At 49.8% G+C, this 15,034-nt stretch overlaps 1 pseudogene; it reads right to left on the bottom strand.

The window, feature by feature from the left end:
- Positions 1-1,018: 1,018 nt before the first annotated feature.
- LOC145410852 (5S ribosomal RNA) lies at positions 1,019-1,137 on the bottom strand (annotated as a pseudogene).
- Between the last annotated feature and the right edge of the window lie 13,897 nt (positions 1,138-15,034).

Here is a 15,034-nt window from a genome sequence, read left to right as displayed (position 1 = left end):
CAGCTGTTTTTAACCCCTTAACTGCGGGGTGTCACTTTCATGATGCTCAGGCGCAATGGATCATACCGCGGGGCTTCACTTTTGTGATTCTGTGTTATTTTGAATTATCCCTGGCTTACAAGTGGTGGCTTGTATCATCTATCATTACTGCCAATGTCCAACACTAGTCAGCACTCCAAATCTCATCTGTACTCCCATCCATTGTTGACAATTTAGCCATTTTTCCCCGTTCCTGACTCCCCTCCGTACCTTCCCTCCATTACCCTGTCCTCTCATCTCCCTGGCCGCGCTGCGCTAAAGCAAATTTCCCCCAGAATTATCCAATGATTTCATCCATTGAAATAAGCCCTATGCCCTATTCTTATACAAAATAATATATACCAAAAAGAAATAAGGTAAGTGATAGTGCTATACACCTTGATTTGGCTAATTATCACCTGACAACACCTCACATGCACTCGTTCGCTAATTTCCCACGGAAATTTCCCCTTTGAAATATGCCGTATAATCTATTCTCGTAAAAAAAATAATTATATAAGACAGGAAGGGAGAAGCCAAAGTGACATTTACATTCACCTGGAACTACCTACTTTTTTCTGTATTTTCGAGATTTCCTACTAATCATTTTTTAGCATGTACTGCTACTGTCCACCAATAGTCCGCACTCCTAATCTCATCTGTACTCCCATCCATTGTTGACAATTTAGCCATTTTCCCCCGTTCTTGACTCCCCTCCCTACCTCCCCTCCAGTACCCTCTCAACCCTCCCTACCTCACCTCCTTTACCCTTTCCTATTGCCTGCCCTGCCATGCTGCGCTAAGCAAATCTCCCCCGGATTTTTCCACAGATTTCATCCATTGAAATAAGCCCTATGCCCTATACTTATACAAAATAATATATCCCATCCATCCATTGCCAGACGCCATGTATCCCAAACCGGGTGGCCAAGGGCATAGAGTTAGTTGTTTTACAGGGAGGGGCACTAATCCTCCACCAACCCCACTTGACACGTAGGGATGCCAACAGCATCTGGTGTTCGCAGGCGGTCATCCATCCAAGTACTAAACAGACCCAACGTTGCTTAACTTCGCCGATCGGACGGGAAGCGGTGTACTCAACATGGTATAACAAAAAAAAATAAAGTCAGTGATAGTGGTATACACCAGGAATTGGCTAATTATCACCTGACAATACCTCACATGCATTCATTCGCTAAATTCCCACGGTAATTTCCCCTTTGAATTATGCCTTGTAATCTATTTCTGTAATAAAAATATATATCAGAATGGAAGGGAGAAGCCTAAGTGACATTTACATTCACCTGGAACTACCTATTTCTTTATGTATTGCCGAGATTTTCTACCAATAATTTCTTAGCATGTAAGTTAGCAGCTGTCAGCCCCATTGTCACTGTAAACCCTTGCCTTCTCAGATAAGCCACGCCATTTAGTTCCTTGTCCTCCTCTGTAGTCAAAGCATGTCGCACTCATGCCCCGCCATTTCTGCCACTTCTGCGCCCATTGCAAAAGGCCCCGTGACCTCTACACCCAGAAAAACTCGTGGGGGAAGCAGGAAAGGACTAGCTCTGCAGTGGAACGTGAACTTTATTTTTTTTTATGTGAGGAAGAAGGAACCAAAGGCAATGAGCCTGCAATTACTGTTCCCTCCAAGAGAAAAACAAAATACGAGAGAGAGCCAAATTCAAGATCCATTCATTTCTAGATGCCTAGACACACTGAGTTTGAAAGACTGGAGATCATAGGAAGTAGGAAGTACAGACAGAGGGAGATAGTTCCAGAGTTGAACTGTTGCATAAATGAAGGACTGGGAGTAACGGTTGACTCTTGCATTAGAAAGTTGGACAGAAAAAGGGTGAGAGTTTGCTGCTAGACGGGTGCTACGCGCCCATCGTAGAAGTGGAGGAATGCATGCAGACAGTTCAGAGGAACAGTGACCATTGAAGTAGCGACAGAAAAGAGATAAAGATGCAACACTGCGGTAAAGAGACAGAGGTTGAAGGGAGTCAGTAAGAGGGGGAGAGTTAATGAGACGAAAAGCCTTTGACTCCACCCTATTGAGAAGAGCTGTATGTGGGGAGCCCCCCCATACATGAGAGTTGTACTCCACACAGGGGCGGATAAAACCCCTGTATAGAGTCAACAATTGTGCAGGAGTAAAGAAGGAACGGAGTCGGCTTAGCACACCCAATCGTTTGGAAGCAGATTTTACAAGAGATGTAATATGATCTTTCCAAGACAAGTTCCGAGCAAATGAAACCCCAAGCATGTTCAACGATGATGCAGGATTAAGTTGAGTATTATTAAACATAAGTGGGTATACCTGTGGAAGATTTTGTCGGGTTCATAGGTGCAAAAACTGAGTCTTTGATGCATTAAAAACAACCAGATTATTTTTACCCCAGTCAGAGATACGAGCCAAGTCAGACATTAGGTGTGCCATACCCTCATCCCTTGCCTGTTGAAGTAACTGCTAAGATGGACGTTGTGGGAATCGAATGGAAAAGTGAAGGGTGGAGTCATCAGCGTATGAGTGGGTAGGGTTAGATGTACAGCTTAGAAGGTCATTGAAGAATAAAAGGAAGAGAGTTGGTGATAGGACAGAGCCCTGAGGAACACCGCTGTTAAAAGATCTAGGAGAAGAACGATAGCCGTCTACAACAGCGGCTATAGAACGACCAGAAAGGAAGCTAGAGATGAAGGCACAGTTAGAAGGATAGAAACCGTAAGAGGGCAGTTTGGAAAATAAAGATTTGTGCCAGACTCGATCGAAAGCCTTTGAGATGTCAAGTGCAATGGCAAAGCTTTCATCAAAGTCCCGAAAGGAGGATGAACAGGAGTCTGAAAGGTAGGTGAGAAGATCGCCTGTGGAGCGTCCCTGACGGAACCCATACTGACGATCAGAAAGAAGGTTGTGATAGGAAAGATGCTTTAAAATTTTTCTATTAAGAATTGACTCGAAAACTTTTGAGATACAGGATGTTCAAGCAATTGGACGATAGTTAGAGGGTTGGGAATGGTCACCCTTCTTTGGGACTGGCTGAATGAGAGCAAACTTCCAGCAAGAAGGAAAGGTACAAGTTGACAGACAAAAGAGAAAGAGTTTGCCCAGGCAGGGAGTAAGCACAGAAGCACAGTTCTTGAGAACAACAGGAGGGACTCCATCAGGCCCATATGCCTTATTAGTACTGAGGCCAGCAGTGGCAGAAAATACATCAGCTGAAGAAATTTTAATGTTAGCCATGAGGAAATCAGAGGGGGGAAGTGAGGGAGGAACAGCACTGGAATCGTCTAAGGTGGAGTTGGAGGAGAAAGTCTGAGCAAAGAGATCTGCTTTATCAGTAGAAGAAATAGCTACAGAGCCATCAGAGTAGAAAAGAGGAGGGAAGGACGATGAGGTAAATTTGTTAGAAAGGTTTTTGGCAAGGTGCCAGAAGGAGCAGGAAGAGTTCGAGTTAGAGAGTTGAGAGCATTTTGTACGGATGAAATTATTTTTAGCAGAGCGAAGAACAGACTTAGCACGATTCCGGGTAGAAATGTATAAAAGATGTGATTCAGGGGTGGGTTGGCTCCGGTACCTTTTATAGGCCCTCTCCTTGTTGCGGACAGCATTAGAACAAGCGTGATTAAACCAAGGCTTTCGTGCATTAGTCAAAGGATATGAGAAAGGAATGTATGCTTCCATGCCCGAGAGAATAACCTCCGTAATGCGCAAGGCACACCCAGATGGCTCCTGGCCATGGAAGCAATAATCATTCCAGGGAAAATCAAAGAAGTACTGCCTGAGGGCCTCCCAATCCGCAGCTCCAAAGTGCCAGAGACGACCTTTTTTTGGAGGGTCCACAGGCCGTACCGGAGCGATAGGACAGGTTAAGGTGATAAGGTTGTGATCGGAGGAGCCCAACGGAGAGAAAAGATTAACAGTGTAAGCAGAAGGATTAGTTGTAAGGAAGAGATCAAGTATGTTGGAGCTCTCTCCAAGGCGGTCAGGGATACTAGCCGAATTATCAATGATAATGATGGATAGTGACTATGACCCTTCGGGGGATTCGTGTGATGAGCCGGGTGAGGAAATCGTGCCAGAAACTAATAGTACGAGTGCTTTAGTGTCCCAAGTTATCCCTAGGTCCAAGGGAAAGGAGCCGTTAGTGCAGCAAGGGAAGGAATTTGGGAAGGGAATGAAAAGGCAGTGGGTTAGCCCCGGAACAATGGCCCCGCGTGATCCAGCCCGCCATGAGTCCCGAGGTGATTCACCTCCCTGTTCCCCAAGCCCCACTTCACTCATTTCTTCCTCTTCTGCTGAATTTTCTCCAGAGTCTTCATCGTCGGAGTCACCACCAGCATCAACAGTGAAGGCAGGCCGTAGAGGAAGAGGTAAATCCCTGACCAGTAAAAGTAGAGTTGCCAGTAGAGTAAGGGCTGCTAGTGCTGTACGGCAACCCAGGGTCAGTGCGAGTGACCTTGAACCAGATAAATCTGCCTCACAGCCACCCTCCACCCTCATTCACCCTACACCGCCACGACAGGGAATCCTGGACGCCTTCGCGTGGACGGAAGGGTCCGATTTTGTCCCTGAACATCTCCATTTTGACGACAGTTCCTCAGGAATACAGCCTGCCTTCACTCTTGACGAGGATGCTGAGTGTGTGGACTTCCTTTTGGCCTTCCTCGATGACGAAGTCATGCAGCACATATGTGATGAGACCAACAGGTATGAATCACAACGTGCTGCAAGTGGTACAGGTGCAGCCAAGATGCAACAGTGGTCCATACTGGGAGTGCAGGAGCTGTATGTGTTCTTCGCCCTCATGCTTCTCATGCCACACTCAAAGAAGCATGGGTTGGAAGAATACTGGTCCATGGACCCCATATTACCCTCACTCACCTTCAATAAGTACATGGCCAGAGATCGCTTCCGGAACATCATGGGAAACCTGCACTTTGCCAACAACGATGTACTTTCCCAAACCGACCCACTCTGGAAGATCCGGGAGATTCTGAGCAAAATGAAGGATAAGTATATGACATTCTTCCACCCCTTTCAGAAGGTTGTCATTGACGAATCCTTGGTTTTGTTCAGAGGACGTCTTAGGTTTGTGCAGTACATTCCAAGCAAACGCCATCGCTTTGGAATCAAGTTCTTTGTACTGTGCGACTGTAAGACGGGGTACATCCTTGACTTCGTCATTTATTCAGCCAGCACTGTCGATCTTGATAAAACACACCCCCTTGGCTTCTCAGACTGTGTAGTGAAAGTGCTCCTTGAAAGATATTTTGGTGGGAATCATGTGCTGTATACAGACAACTATTATACACACCGAAACTTGCCAAATACCTTTCAGAGCACGACATCGGCTCCCGCGGCACTGTCAAGAGTAATCGTGCCCACTTCCCTAAATTCCCAGAGGCAGGAACCTCGCAGCGAGGAGACGTGCACCTACGCAAGTCTGAGAAGATGCTGGCAATACGGTGGCATGACAAGAAGGTCGTGCACATACTCACCACCGTACACAAGGGGGAAATGACAGACAGTGGGAAGGTCGACCGTAGGACAGGCGAACCTGTGAGGAAACCTGATGTTGTCTTAGACTACAATATCAACATGCGGCTGGTGGACAAGTCCAACATGATGATTGGAGAGATCGACTGCCTCCGGAAGAATACTAGGTGGTACAGGAAAGTTTTTCTGCATCTCATAGACATGACGCTGCTGAACGCCTTCATCCTGTACAAGATGAAGGTCAAGCCACCCAAATCCTTCTCCCTGAGGTTGTTCGCCAGGACTTGTGTTCAGCAGCTGCTGGAACGATATAGTAGGGTGACAGCAGCAACTCCAAGGCACCATGCAGTAACACTTCTCGACGGACTTGAGCAGAGGGCGTACATGGATCGGCACAGACTGGTGCAAATGCCTGCCACAACCAAGAGGAAGGCTGCGATCCGCAGGTGCCAGGTGTGTGCACATACCACCCGACGCACACCTGAGCACAAATGCACCTCTTGGCAGTGCGCTGAGTGCCAGGTTCCCCTCTGTGTTACCTGCTTCTTTGATTACCACAGCCAGAAGCAGTTCTAAAAGTGCAAGTGGGAAAGGAAAATAACGTGTAAATAATGTGTAAATAGCAAGTGAAAGCAATGGATGTACAGTACATATGACTGAACAGTGTAATATAGTTTTATGTTACTGCAAGTGACAGTGAATAACATAGTGTAAGTAAAATAGAAGTGTAAATATTGAAAATACAATAGGAAATGTAAATAGAAATGTAAGTAATTAGTAATATAAGAAAATGAGTACAAATACTTGAGGTTATAACAATGAAAGTGAATCCGTGGCTCTCTACGTATTTTACTGAATGAAAAATTGAATGACTTCAGTGACAATAAACTAATACTACTGAAGGAAACTTATGGATAAAGACTGCAGATATATATAAGTGTTATATAGTAATAGAAATATAAAGTGTGAGGGGTTTTATGAATAATAAATGACAGACTACCAACAGCGAACTATACTCCTTTCGCAGCAAGAAGTCCGTTCAGGGTGTGGCAGAAGTTGAAATTTCCCCAAGTGCGACGTTGCCAATTTGACCACCAATTATCGGATTATCACTCTGTCTCCCTACCTACCCCCATCCCATCTGTTTCTCTCTCTCTCTCTCTCTCTCTCTCTCTATATATATATATATATATATATATATTTGTATATATTTATTATTTACTTTCAACTTTTTTTCCACACCACCTATGAGGTAAAAGTCTAGGCGCGTTTTATTTATAAGAGGTTTCCCCTGTAGGCCTAATCCTCTCTCTGATCTTTAATCATAATCTTCTTCGTCATCAGAACTTTCTGTTATATTGACGAGAGAGAGAGAGAGAGAGAGAAAAAAAAAAACAGGTGGGATGGAGTAAAATGCCCGCCGTGCCCGCTGCCGGACCTCCCACCACACCACCCCCCACCTCACCACCGGGCCGCCACTGCACCACCACCCCAGGAGGACACAACGGTGGGGTTAGTGACCCCAATCAAGAGGGTCACCAGGACACTACGGTCCTGGGCCCCTGTTCCCCACAACTGCCCCAACACCAGGTGACCGGGGAAAGGCAACTACCTTGTGGGCGGAACAACCGTCGTCAGAAAAGGGGTGGGGCTGAACTAGCTTCAGTCCCAAGTAACACTATTGACGGCAATTGTTACACCCTCTAGGGCAGGAGGTCCAAGGGCAGGAGGCCCAAGGCTACGGCCTAATAAAGTGTACGAGGGTAAGGCGACCAAAGGCTCCGGAATTAGTACACCCCGGAGAGAGAGTTGCCCCAGTGCATCCCTCACCTGCTGTTCTCTCCTACAGGAGCAACACTGCGCCAACGGTCCCTATATGTGGCGGGGAAGGAGTGGCCCCGTACGCCCTTCAGTTGCTTCTGGTCAGAAAGATCAGCTCCTGGCTATGGCCAGAGTACGTACCAGGGTAAAGAGCCCCTGCTATCGTACGTGTAGCTTTTCCCTACTACGGGAGCAACACCGCGCTGACGGTCCCTATATGTGGCGGGGAAGGAGCGGCCCTGTACGCCCTTCAGTTGCTCTCTGTAAGACGGGTAGGCATCCGGCTCCGGCTGTGGCACATACCAGGGTAGAGAAGCCCCTGAAGATAGCCTCAGTACGTACTGGAGAGAGTGTGGCCTCTGTGCCCCTCACTCTGGCTTGTCCCCTACTACGAGAGCAACACCACGCCGACGGTCCCTATACTTGGCGGGGAAGGAGCAGCCCTGTACGCCCTTCAGTTGCTCCTTGTATGCCAGGTAAGCTCACGGCCACAGCCAATGTACGTACCAGGGTAAGGCGACCCAAGGCTCTGGCCTCAGGACGTACCAGAGAGGACACGAGTGATGTGAGTCCTTCTCCATCCTCTTCCCCCTGTGGGAGCCCTTCATCACCACCTGGGAATATAGCCCCGGAGGTGACACTAGAGTGGTGGCAAGGCCCGATATCGGACCTACCTCCCATGCCTAGGAGATCCTTGTTCCTGCCTGAATCCCGAAGGAGAAGCTGCCGCAGCCCAGCCCTGTCGGCGCCTCTTCCCCTAGGCACCCGCAGTCCCAGGACAACCAGGCCAGACCCACCGCCTCCCAACGAAGGCGATCCCAGCTCCCTCACTCTAAGGAGCCAGAGACGACAGGCCCGACTGCTCCAGCCGTTCGGCCCCAGTCCCGAGGGCCACCTCTCAGGTCGAGGCCCCCAGGGAGGAGGGCCTCCCTGCACCACACCGATGAGGCCCCAACTCGAGGGCCAACTCCCAGGTCGAGGCCCCCAGACAGGAGGGCCTCCCTGCACCACACTGACGAGGCCCCAACTCGAGGACCACCTCTCAGGTCGAGGCCCCCAGATGGGAGGGCCTCCCTGCACCCCACCGACGAGTGTGACCCGGGCAGTGACTCCCCTGCGGGTAATCCCTTGCCCTCTGCAGGCCGGGTCCCCCTAGGGATCTACTCTCATGCCCTTGTCATGGAGTGAACATTACCCAGGAGATACAGGTAAATAGTGACGCCCCTTGTGTCGAGAACAAATCAGGGAAAAGAACAGTGAACAGCGACTAAGTGAAGAACAGTGCAGTTATCAATAGTCCAAAAGAACTCAGTGTCGGCAGGACAGAGAATAAACCTCAGAGTAATTATCCAAGTCCCCCCAATAAAAGAACTTTCTGTGAACGCATAAGGCTAGGGTGCGCGGGCCAGTCAAAAGCCTGAGTGTGAGTGTCGCCATGACCGGGTGTCTGTGTCAAGTGTCGCTATCCACACCCTATCTTATTTATAGTAATATTTCCCCTACAGACTCCCAATCTTGTTTATCCCCTTTGTGATCAGTTCAGTGTATATCCTGCCTAAAAGTGACACATAGACAATACCATATATAATTCAAGATATCCCTGTATGAGCATTGTAGTGTGTACTTAGTAACTATATTTTGTGGTGCTGAATGTTAACTCTGTGTCCCTGTTCCCCTGTATCTCAAATATCACTCTGTGTTGTATTGTAACGGTTAGAATTAAGGTAATGGATGTGTTAAGGTGTACTGCCTGGTTTTTATGTCCTGTTCCTTTGTTGGTGCTTTACTTCCGGTCTAGGAAGAGGACCCCGCTTCAGTCGCTAGTGTTTTTAGGACGAGAAGTCGCCTTAAAAACACCAGCATAACATGGGGGTAGGTAGGGAGACAGAGTGATAATGCGATAATTGGTCGTCAAATTGGCAACTCTATGGCGTGGCAACATGGGAAAAAAGCGCTGCCACGTGTCATAGAATTCATTCAAATCATTATTATAATTCTAAAAAGTGATACTCAATGTACTATATAGCTTCCTTTACTATATACAGAATATAAAAAACAATTTCAAATAGCACATAGATGGGAAATAAGAGAGAGAGAGGCATGTACTACGGTTGATTTGGCAGAATAGCTAGAGGTGATTCACCAGGTGGGCCCCACCCTGAACGGACTTCTTGCGGTGAAATGACTATAGCGCAAGTGGGAAGGTCATACGCGCTCGTAATTTTCATTGCTTTCACAGTGTTTTTTTTTTGGAGTATGGATCCCAAACTACTTGATAATCATAGAATAGTGTTTCTAGTGATAATAACTGGCTGTGGTAATCATATGGGTTGTCGGGAAGTGTAAAGTGGAGACTTCGTTACCCAACTTCAGAGGTCTCCACAAGTCCTACGGTAATCGATGAAGGTTCAACAAACATCCCAGGAGAAAACTGAAAGTATGTGCCATATGCATATGTAATTTTAATATTCTAGGACTAATAACTGATTTTTGGCAAATATTTTTTGAGAGTCTGTTGGAGCCCAAATATGCCCACGGGACATGCAAAACATTGGAAAACAAGCCCGCGGTGTAAGGGTTAAAAACCCAACAAACACCTTGGTTCAAAAACCGTAGGCATCAGGCGAGGTGTAGCATGGCTGCCGCTACACCAGTGCTCCCTGGCGGTGGCTACATCAGTTACGCTGTGTTAGCCATGATATAGCCACTCTATTACAGAGCTCAGTGCTGTGTACATATCACTCAGCTGTATAACATGGAGGGCTACCTCCCAAGCGAGCGTGTGACTTACGGCCGCCATATTAAAACACCCACATTCATCATCGCCATCATGGTAATCTCACTGAGCTTTATAGTATGGAGAGGCTTTCTCATGGGTAGCACAGCATAATTTATGTAGCTGCCTCCAGGGCGGCGCTGGTGTAGTGGCAGCCATGTTACACCACGCCTGATGACCGCATTTTTGTACTGAGCTTCTCTTTGGGTTTTTGAAAGCACCTGATGATTCCAGAAAATATAGTGCCATGGTCCACTGTACAGCTTATAGATACAAAAATGAGCACAGGAATGCATCGAGGAGAGATGGCGTTACATTTCACAGGTAAGAAATTAAAATGCCAACGATAACAACACAAGCCGCCACCACACCCCCAGGAGGAGGACACGGAGGGCTGGACACCGCATGGATTGCGCCCAGGCAACAGGGCCAAAAGATCACCCGGGCCACGCACCCCTATTCCCCGGAACTTGCCCGCCACCACCACCTTAGTCAAAGTGCACTACCTTCCGGGTAAGCTGACCACCGACAGGATCGGGGTGGAACTGGCCTAGCAGTTCCAAGCAACACCCCAGCCACGGTCTATAGTCGGGCATCTGGGACAGCCGATAGCCATTAATAAAGAGGCGGCCTATAGCCGCTCACAAAAAGAAAGGGCCACGGCCTATACCCGGACCGTCAATTAGGAAACAGCCTAAAGCCGCTCTGCCTAGTGCTGCTCACACCCCCTACAGAAACCAGCAACAGCCTATAGCCGCGATGGGGAGAGACAGGTACGTCCCCTCTCCTTCTGTAGTTGCCTCGGAGGGCACGCCACCGGCGACAGCCTATAGCCACGCCCTTAGGGAGGAGTCGCCCTGAAGCTACTCCTCTCCTGCTCAGTGCCCTCCTTGCGGGACCTCGGTGATGGCCAATAGCCGCCCCAGCAGGCGGGCAAAGACCTATAGCCACACCTTGCCTGAGTGCCTGTTAGGCAGTCAGGCCCCGGCGATGGCCTGTAGCCGTGCTGACAGCGAAGGGACGGCCTGTAGCCGCCCTCCATCTGTTGCCCAAGGGAACCTAGTGACAGCCTGTAGCCATGCCGGGCAAAGTCACCAAAGTCTCTTGCCCCCTGTGACTCCGCAACGAAATGGTGAGCTGTGCTCAGTCCTGCCCCCTGGCAGGAGCACAGGTTACCCACTTGTCCACCCAGACCGAGGCAACCTCCAGGAGGAAGACCACTACTCAGAGGATTGGTGGAGTGGCCCTGTACTGTCCCCAGGGTTGTTCTCCCTTCATCAGGAGGAGGACACCAGCCTGACAGACTCCGGCCGAGAGCGACGCTGCAGCCCAGCCCTGATGGCGGAGCCCCCAGCAGAAGACTGCAGCCGGTGCCCCTCTGAGGACATCCCCTGGACCCCCAGCCGGGCCCACTCCCCACCCTAATGAAGGCGACGCCCGTCCTTCACCAGGCACTTGAGTGAGCGCCTCCAATGCTTATTTGGCCCATTCCTGAGGGCCAGACCCCAGTCCCCAGTCCAAACAGTGAGGGGCCTTTTGCCACACACAGTCCGAGCTCCAGAAGAGAGACGGCGCCCCTGAGAGTGGTCCCGTGGCCGCGGGACAAAGGGACTCCCACGGGGCCTCCACCCACCCCGGGCCGAGAGTTGTGAGCCCTGGACCTTCCCTTCCCCCAGTGAGTGAAACCAAGTGTGCATGAAAAGACAGTGAATTCATAGTAAACAGTGGGATCGACACTAAGAGTATAGATGTGAGTTCACAGTGAACACAGTGAGGCCAGAAAAGACCAAAGTAAGTGAATATTGAAGAACAGCCGTAAAATGCAGTATAGTACCCCCAAAAGCTCCCAGACACCCCCACAAGGAGCCCACAGAGGAGCAATGACAGTGTGTCGGGACTCGGAGCAACAACGGCATAAGTCAGCCCATGCCGTGCACCCCTATGACCCGGAACTCGCCCGCCACAACCATAACAGGAATACTAGACTACCTTTCGGACGAGCCTTCCCCAACCAGCTTCGGGATGGAACTGTTTCTCCAGCTCCTGCCAGCATCCCTGAGACAGAATAGCTGCTCACCCCTTACTAAGGAGACGGCCTGTAACCGCTCTGAGGGCAATAAGGAGACGGCCGGTAGCCGCTCCCGCCTTCATCAGGAAATGCCCTGTAGCCACTCTGAAGGTGTCTTTCTTGAGACGGCCTGTAGCTGCTCAACCCTCCTGAAGGAGATGGCCTGTAGCTGCTCTGAGGGGAACCAGGAGACGGCTTGTAGCCACTCCCGCCTTCGTCAGGAGATGGCCTGTAGCCACTCTGAAGGTGCCTTTGGGTCTGCTGGTAGCTGCTGACTCCCCCAGGCCACTGCCAGTAGCCGGGCCTTGGCAATGGCAGGAAGCCACGCCCCCAGGTGGCCACAGCCAGTAGCCGGGCCCTACGGCAGGAGATGGCCTTTAGCCGCTCCTCCGTCTGAAGCTGACGCCTGTTCCCCGACCCACGACTCAGAGGGAGTCTCAGGCCTAGAGGAGTACTGGAGAGGCTCCTTGGTCTCCCCTGGCCTCTTCTCCCTACAACCGGATCTGGAGGAGACCCACCTGATGGACCCCAATGCAGACCGGTGCCGCAGACCCTTTCTGATGGCGCCACCAAGCCCTGGGGATCGCAGGCCTCAGGAAACCCAGACTGCCTCCAGGACTCCTGGGCAGGAACTCCCCACACCTCAATGTCAGAGATCTTCGTCCTCCATCAGGAGCCTGAACGAAAGGTTCAGGCAGTTATTCGGCCCCAGCCCTGAGGGCTGTACTCCAGTCCCCAGCTCCGAGAGTGCAGGACCCTTCGCCACCCACAGCCCTGGACGAGAAAGGACGCCCCTACGCGTGATCCCGTGGCCTCTGGATATAGAGGCCCCCGGTGGAACCCAGCCCCATCAGTAGCAGAGCTGTGACACCCCACCACCCTTGTAACTGACTGTCCCGACGCCTGGAACCAAAAGGAGTGACAGTGATAGTACAGTGTCTGTGACCTAGTGATATAAAGGCAGAACAGTGAACTAACCCTCTAATAGAAGTCAGTGATAATACCAAAGTGGTGGAGTGCGTAACAGTGACAGTGTAACCACAAATACGGCCACCCAGTGAGAGTCGAGTCTATCAGAGTGAATATGCTACCACCAGAAAATACCTCCTGATACTAAGACCATATTCAGACCCCAGTGCCAATGAAACACTTATCAGCAAGGAATAACAATAGTAACTCCCCGAATATAGAAAACCTGGACTTCCCATAATTAATAACACTCTGCCTCAAGTGCTATTCACTGTGACCCGAGCAGTATCCTGCGCGATACTGATAACCCATATCTAGACATAAGAGTTGTAATTGCCCAGTGTATCTGTATCAGCGACATCTACTCGTTCCCCTGACCAACTTAGTAATACACCTGTAAGGTTGTTGTCTTGAGTTTTTGTGTCCTACCTCTCTGCTATTTGTCTAAGCTCCAGTCTAGAAGGAGAGTCCCGCTACACACTAGGCGTTTACGGGACGGGAAGCTGGACCTAAAACACCTAGCATTACACTGGTGGACAGTGGTGTATCTTGAGCTGGGCATACAAGAGAGGTAATCAGGAAATACTGGAAAATGGCAACCAAACCGCATGTGCAATTACCTAAGTTCGCCCCCGAACAGTATAATGTTCACACATACCTGGCAATTATTAAACCTTTGCTAGATATCGGTTTCGAGGATGACAAGCAGAAAACTGCAGTCACACTCCCACTGCTGGTCAAAGTGGCAACTAATATAGCACCCAAAATCGTCCCAGGGCTCACCTGGCAGAATTTCAAGAATCTCATGATCCAAGCCATCACTCCATCACTAGGGAACGTGGTGGCACTATCCCAACTGGATAGTTTAACTTTCTATGGCATCTTAGACGATACTATAATCCAGGCAAGACGCTTGGTCACTCCTGCCTGCCCAGAGGGAGATGATGAAACCCGGGAGCAACACACCTTTAATTCTCTTCTGAGAGTGCTCCCCAGCATAGTCAAAGAGCACTTTACCATCCATGACCTGACTGGAGACATGGATAAGGACGCTCAACTGATACGGCACTTCCTGACCTCCCGCCCTGCACCCCAACAAATCAACGTAGTAAGGAAGTTTCCCACAAAGATTCCGGCTCCTCCAGTCAAGCCACGTCCGCCTATGGCCCATACCAACCCCACCCCAGCACCCAGCCCACCTAGGGCACACCCCACCCACCGGTGCCCCACCAACAGGGAGAACCCCAACTTCATCTTAGTGAATCCCTGGGAATTCTCCACGTGCAGTTCCAGGTGCCCACTGCACGATATCAGAGATCAGTTAAAAGCTGCACGACAAAAAACTACTACCCTAGCCCAACACAAAGTTTCCTCTCTAAAGGATGAGGTAACAGAGGACAAACCCGCACCTGTGGAGGAGACTGACCCCAGGGAACAGGAGCCGGAGCAAGAAGAAGCAGACCCCAGACAGTTGGATGTTTTAGGACTGTCCCCGCACCTTCCCACGGTGGCAGGGGACATTTCCCCCAAATATCGCCCCCCAGTTTACCACAAGATGAAGTTGAACAGGGTGAAAGCCAGTTTTCTGGTCGATATGGGAGCGGCCAGATCCTGCCTATATAGCCACTACTTCTCTCGTCACAAATCGACCTTTGGCCCGATCCACCCAATGGCTACTCACCTTGTGGATGTGGGGGATGTCCCCCTGCCTATCCGTGGGGAAATACAGGCCCTGAGATTCGACACCCATCAACCAGTGTCAACCCAGCACCATTTCATAACATTCGACTCTTCCTGCCGCAATTACGACGGATACCTGGGGTTGAAACTGTTGCAGAAGTTAGGAGCCACCATAGATTGCCGCAACAGACAGCTCCAGTTC

The sequence above is a fragment of the Coenobita brevimanus genome, chromosome 86 (genome assembly GCF_032717465.1).
Source record: "Coenobita brevimanus isolate Jiangsu-jjx chromosome 86, ASM3271746v2, whole genome shotgun sequence".
Lineage (NCBI taxonomy): Eukaryota > Metazoa > Arthropoda > Malacostraca > Decapoda > Coenobitidae > Coenobita > Coenobita brevimanus.
The sequence above is the reverse complement of the archived record's forward strand: the minus strand, read 5'-3'. Positions and strand labels throughout refer to the sequence as shown.